The sequence below is a fragment of the Schistocerca americana genome, chromosome 2 (assembly GCF_021461395.2).
Source record: "Schistocerca americana isolate TAMUIC-IGC-003095 chromosome 2, iqSchAmer2.1, whole genome shotgun sequence".
In the NCBI taxonomy this organism is placed as follows: domain Eukaryota; kingdom Metazoa; phylum Arthropoda; class Insecta; order Orthoptera; family Acrididae; genus Schistocerca; species Schistocerca americana.
Genome location: NC_060120.1, coordinates 546070966 through 546077071, shown reverse-complemented (window position 1 = coordinate 546077071; position 6106 = coordinate 546070966). Strand labels below are relative to the sequence as shown.

Below are 6106 nucleotides of genomic sequence, written 5' to 3'. Positions count from 1 at the left end.
GAACAAATAATTAGAAATTAAGGAAGTGAAATACGTACCTTATCGCGTGCATGTGTTAGTTTCGATCTCTTCAGCTACAGTAAGAAAAGTTTCAAAAGTAATAAAACAAGTACTTATTGCATATATTATTTTGAATTGCTGGCAACTGCAGCCAAATGTCAACATGGGTGTAGAATGAAGGTGTGGAATGTGTTTACATGGAACTGACAGGGTTCTCTGGTCAAACTGAGACGATTGTTGGCTGCACATGGCTATATTTGGCTACTTGGAGGTCATTTGTTCGTAAACAACGATGGAGTTTTTATGGATGGTGAGCCATGTCACCGGGCCACAGTTTTTCGCGATTTGTTTGAAGAACATTCCGGACAATTCGAGCGAATGATTTGGCCATTCAGACTGCCCGACATGTATCACATCGGACGTTCATGGAGCATAACCAAGGGGTCAGATCACGCACATAACCCTGCACCGGCAACACTTTCGCAATTATGGACATCTATAGACTTCCCCCAAACAACACAATTTACAAGGAACGGCCGAAATTCCAGGTGTATTGCGTCGAGCAACAAATACGAGGACGCATTAGAGTTTTAAAGTAGATCGGAAATATGTTTCACGGCACACATCATATGGAGTAGTGCACACCTTAATCCGAGTCTGTTCCTGCGAGAGTTCCAGCGAGAACCATTCAGGATTCCAGTTGCAGTCGCCTGTGGCGTCGCCGCTGCCAATCTAGTCAGTCGCAGTCGCAGCTTACTTGTCCGAAGACAGATCCGCGGCCCTTCGAGAACTCGCGACGCCGCCACTGCGCCGGGTAACACATCTTGGTGTGCATAAATTGAATTTAGCCTCATACCAGGAGTGTCACAGGATAGGAATATTGTACATCTACCTCTTGAAGTTGAAAGTGTGTGTCAGTGAATAAATATTTGTTTTTGGAAATAGAGTTGTAGTCATTACAGTTGCTGAGCTTATAAGTATGCGTGTCTGATTTCTGGCTGGGACTAGCGTCCGCGTTTACGCTGTCGTCAGAGGCACCTGGGGGATTGCTGTCAACATCCTTGTTGGCGACGAAAGTACATTTACAACAAACTATATTAAAACACCAACATTTTTTCTTTGAGATATATAGTGTATAAGTCTTTCAAATTTTTACGCTCTTGAATATATGAGGGACAGTCAAATGAAAATCGAACACCCGCCACAACGGGACCGAGGAATGGATTCATTCAAAAGTAATCACCGCACGAGTTAAGACATTTATCCCACTGGGAGATGAAACGATCAATTCCTGTTTCGTACAACGCAGTCACCCGCTGACGGATTCACAACCGCATCCACTCTTGCACTTCCTCGTCCGACTAAACCCGACGTCCACGCATCATTTTCTTCATGTCGCTCAAAAAAAATGGTTCAAATGGCTCTGAGCACTATGGGACTTAACATCTATGGTCATCAGTCCCCTAGAACTTAGAACTACTTAAACCTAACTAACCTAAGGACATCACACAACACCCAGCCATCACGAGGCAGAGAAAATCCCTGACCCCGCCGGGAATCGAACCCGGGAACGCGGGAACCCGGGCGTGGGAAGTGAGAACGCTACCGCACGACCACGAGTGCGGGCCTTCATGTCGCCAAAGATGTGAACGTTACACGGTGAGCGACCGCAGCTGTACGGGAGATCTGGCAGGGTTTGCCAACCAAATCGCTGAAGCGTAGCCTTTGTCCAATTGTGGTTCCAAGCCCGAAGAAGTTGTTACCTTGTGATCGCCGGATTTCGTGTAACGAGCAGTTGAGGAAAGCAGGTCACGTCTGATACACAGCTGTCTGACAGGTAGTAGAAGCGTAGGTGCTAGCTGTACGATGTTATGATAGCCGGACGAACACACAGGACCTGGCTACCAACAATGAACTGCGTGGACCTGTCATGTGGCGCTATGGCGTTCCCATACCGCAGCGGCGACACTATCGACGCGTAACAACAGGGGGGTCACCTACCGCGCGGACTGTGTGTTATGGTGGGTGTTCGGTTTTCACTTGACTGCCCCTTATTTATGCAGAGTGAACCCCACACCACCGACAAACTTTCAGAGGTTATACAGAGTAATAATGTAATTACGATTTACGCGGTTTGTCACCTCAGTGAGGCTTATTTCTTTGAAAATACCTGTGAAATATTGAAAACCACTGAAATGTACGATCCAGTGTAACAAGGAAAGACCCATTTTATACTTGAAGCGTCTCTACATATACAACTGTTGGAACAGCTTGGAGGAGGAGATTAGTGTTTAACGTCCCATCGACAACGAGGTCATTAGAGACGGAGCACAAGCTCGGGTTAGGGAAGGATGGGGAAGGAAATCGGCCGTGCCCTTTCAAAGGAACCATCCCGGCATTTGCCTGAGGTGATATAGGGAAATCACGGAAAACCTAAATCAGGATGGCCGGACGCGGGATTGAACCGTCGTCCTTCCGAATGCGAGTCCAGTGTGCTAACCACTGCGCCACCTCGCTCGGTGGAACAGCTTGCATAGCGTCTTTGTACCACTCTTCCGTTCCAGTGAACCCATAAAAGAGGCGAACATCAGCCAACTCTTCATCAGTTTATCCGTACTGCCGTGTAACGCAGCTAACGTGCAACTAAGATTGCTGGAAAAACAAAACTAAGCGGCACTGAAAGCAAAAATGGTTCAAATGGCTCTGAGCACTATGGGACTTAACTTCTAAGGTCATCAGTCCCCTAGAACTTAGAAGTACTTAAACCTAACTAACCTAAGGACATCACACACATCTATGCCCGAGGCAGGATTCAAACCTGCGACCGTGGCAGTCGCACTGAATGCACCATTGAGGGTGAAGAGTAGAGTGGGCACCAGTGTTGTCAACAGGAAGTGAGTGAGTGGAACAATTTTGATCCCAAGCAACAAGCACAGTGCATACAGTTGATATTTGCACTGTTGTCCACTATTTTCAGAACAATAGAGATAAAAATCTAATTGGGGTAAGAGATCAGAAGGAACACAATAACGCTGTAACGAGTACCAAAACACTCAGAAGGTTTCCATGAACAACGTTTGAAAGTTTGTCGGTGGAATTCTGATTCACCCTGTGCATCTTCGCAATATCTGAAGCAAAGTACAGCAATTATTACTCCGTTAGTGTCGACGAAGTGTCGCATCTAAATAAAGTAATCAAGAATCTGTAACACTGCTAGAAGTTAATTCCCTGCTGCACTCATTGTATCAGAGCATGAGTGACTGCTTATCATCAGTAAATTTGTACTGACGTATGAGACAGCTCCCAGGAATCTTCGTATACTCCTTTTCCTCATAGTTGTAACGCTATGATCATAATGAAAACATTTTGCAAACAATTCTGTGCTCCGGGAATCGGCAGCTATTGTAATACACCTTGCAGAAAGAACAACGCGTACAGTTGTATGATGATTGTTAATGGGACCCGACTGGTTTCGTGGCTTACTGCCACATCCTCTGGTGTAGATGTAAACAGAAAAAAATTTGAATGACTATCCATACGGTTCAGTGGACCCCCGTCTTAACTTTACACTCACAAAAGCCTAATAATGACAAGCACTAAATATACTCACAATACTGTAAGTGATTAAAGACATCATTGCAGGAACCTTCACTGGCAAAACAGCGTTGCCCACAAAGTGTAGAGAGAGAAGGCGCGAAATGGTACTACTTCGTCCTCCCTGGTAGATTCGATGAAAGAGTTCGACATAGAGAGAAGGCCTCCTGTCGAAAATGTCGCCCCACGGATGTGTACTGTATCTGTTGCGATGAGTGCCCTACACAATATGTGAGACTGCCACTAGGATGAGCTGGATAATCTGTATGCATTAAAACTATTGGTTTGGTACGGGTTATTGTCCAGGGTCCCTCTATTCCATATGTTTTATTATTATTGTTTGTAGGTTCTTCCTCGTTTTTAAAGTGGCTGATGTAGCACCATTCCGCCACTTCGCTGCCTCTCTGGATTTGGTGGGTAACGCCGTTTTCCAATGAAGGTTGGGTCTCCCTTCTGTCCTACACTCCTCCTCTGTCCGAACAGGCCTTGGAAGGCCCAACGGTATCGACCGGCAGCCTTGTCATCCTCAGCCCACAAGCGCCACTGGATGCCGATATGGATGGGCATGTGGTCAGCACACCGCTCTCCCGGTCGTATGTCAGTTTACAAGACCGGAACCACTACTTTTCAATCAAGTAGCTCCTCAGTTTCCCTCACAAGGGTTGAGGGCACCCCGGTTGCCAACAGTGCTCGGCAGACCGGATGGGCACCCATCTCAATGCTAGCCCAGCCTGACAGCGCTTTACTTCGGTGATGTGAGGGGAACCGGTGTTACTACTGACGCAAGGCCGTTGGCTTCTTTCCTAAACTGATGTCTTTAATCACTTAAAATATTGTAAGTATATTTAGTGATTGTCATTATTAGCGTTATGGGCAACGGCCTTGCCGCAGTGGATACACCGGTTCCCGTGAGATCACCGAAGTTAAGCGCTGTCGGGCGTGGCTGGCACTTGGATGGGTGACCATCCAGCCGCCTTGTGCTGTTGCCATTTTTCGGGGTGCACTCAGCCTCGTGATGCCAATTGAGGAATTACTCGTCCGAATAGTAGCGGCTCCAGTCAAAGAAAACCATCATAACGACCGGGAGAGCGGTGTGCTGACCACACGCCTCTCCTATCCACATCCTCACCTGAGGATGACACGGCGGTCGGATGGTCCCGATGGGCCACTTGTGGCCTGAAGACGGAGTGCTTTATTATTAAGGTTATGTGATTGTAGTGTTATGACGTGGGCCTGCTGGACTTTATGGATAGTGGTTCAGATTTTTCTGTTTGTATGTAAATCTGAGGAGCCACCTATAGGCCACGAAACTGATTGTGTTCCATTAACGATTACCATGTAGTATATATAAACAGAAGCTGGGCGGCGGAGGGGGGGGGGAGAAAGGAAACGAAAGGACAGGGAAGGGGTTGCTGAAAGCTGCATCGAAAAGTTACGCAGAATCAGCGGTGACAAGTGAAAATGTGTAGGGACTACCAGACAGGGATTCCAACCCGGGATCCTGCTTACTAGACAGGTTCGTTAACCACTGTGCCATTCTGAACAAAGTGTTATTGCAACTACGCTGACTATCTCGGCACACTTCATGGCCGACCCAGACTCCCACCGAGCGCCACCTATCCGCAGTCTCAGTCCATTTCCCCCATGCTCGCTACTGTGAGATTCCCGCAGCAGGTCGGACGTACTTGTGCATCCGCATTGAAGATTCGCCTAGATGGGCAATGTATCCACCTTCTTCAGTGCGGATGCACAAGTACGTCCGACCTCTCCCTAGTAAGCAAGAGATCGCAGATTCGAATACCGATCTGGCACGCATTTTCGCTCGTCGCCATTCCGTGTAATGTCCCGATGCAGCTGACAGCAGTAATCCCTTCCCTTTCCTACGCCGGCCGCTGTGGTCGAGCGGTTCTAGGCGCCTCGATCCGACACCACGCGGCTACTACGGTCGCAGGTTCTAATTCTGCCTCTGTCATGGATGTGTGTGATGTCCTTGGGTTAGGTAAGTTTAAGTAGTTCTAAGTATAGGGGACTGGTGACATCAGATGTTACGTCCCATTGTGCTAGGAGCCATTTGAATCCTTTCCTTTCCTTTCTCCCTCCTCCACCGTCAATTTACATATAATGTGTCACAGCTCTGGATTCTGACTTGTGTCTGTCCTTTCGGACATGTCCGAATGAAGACAAACCACACATGCATATGACTGTCATACAGCTGTACGCTGCGTTCATTTTGCAAAAAAAAAAAAGCTTTTTGATTATTACCCATCTCAAATCTTGTTTCGTTCTCTCTGGTCACTGTTCATCTTGAGAAGCAGAACGCCGTGTGCGAGCAAGAAAATTACACTGGTAGCGCTCGCAGCTGCCCATCAGAGCCGCCGAGGAATCAATGGCCGCGTCGCGTCGCGCCGGAGCGGCGTCGATTGATTTCTGGGCAGCGAGAGTCCGCAGCAGCAGCAGCAGCAGCAGCTCAGCCCGCTGAGGGCCTCACACCAGGTCTTCTCACCCACCACCT

General features: G+C 47.8%; 1 pseudogene; it reads left to right on the top strand.

The window, feature by feature from the left end:
- Positions 1–4466: 4466 nt before the first annotated feature.
- On the top strand, positions 4467–4583 carry LOC124597604 (annotated as a pseudogene).
- Positions 4584–6106: the final 1523 nt, after the last annotated feature.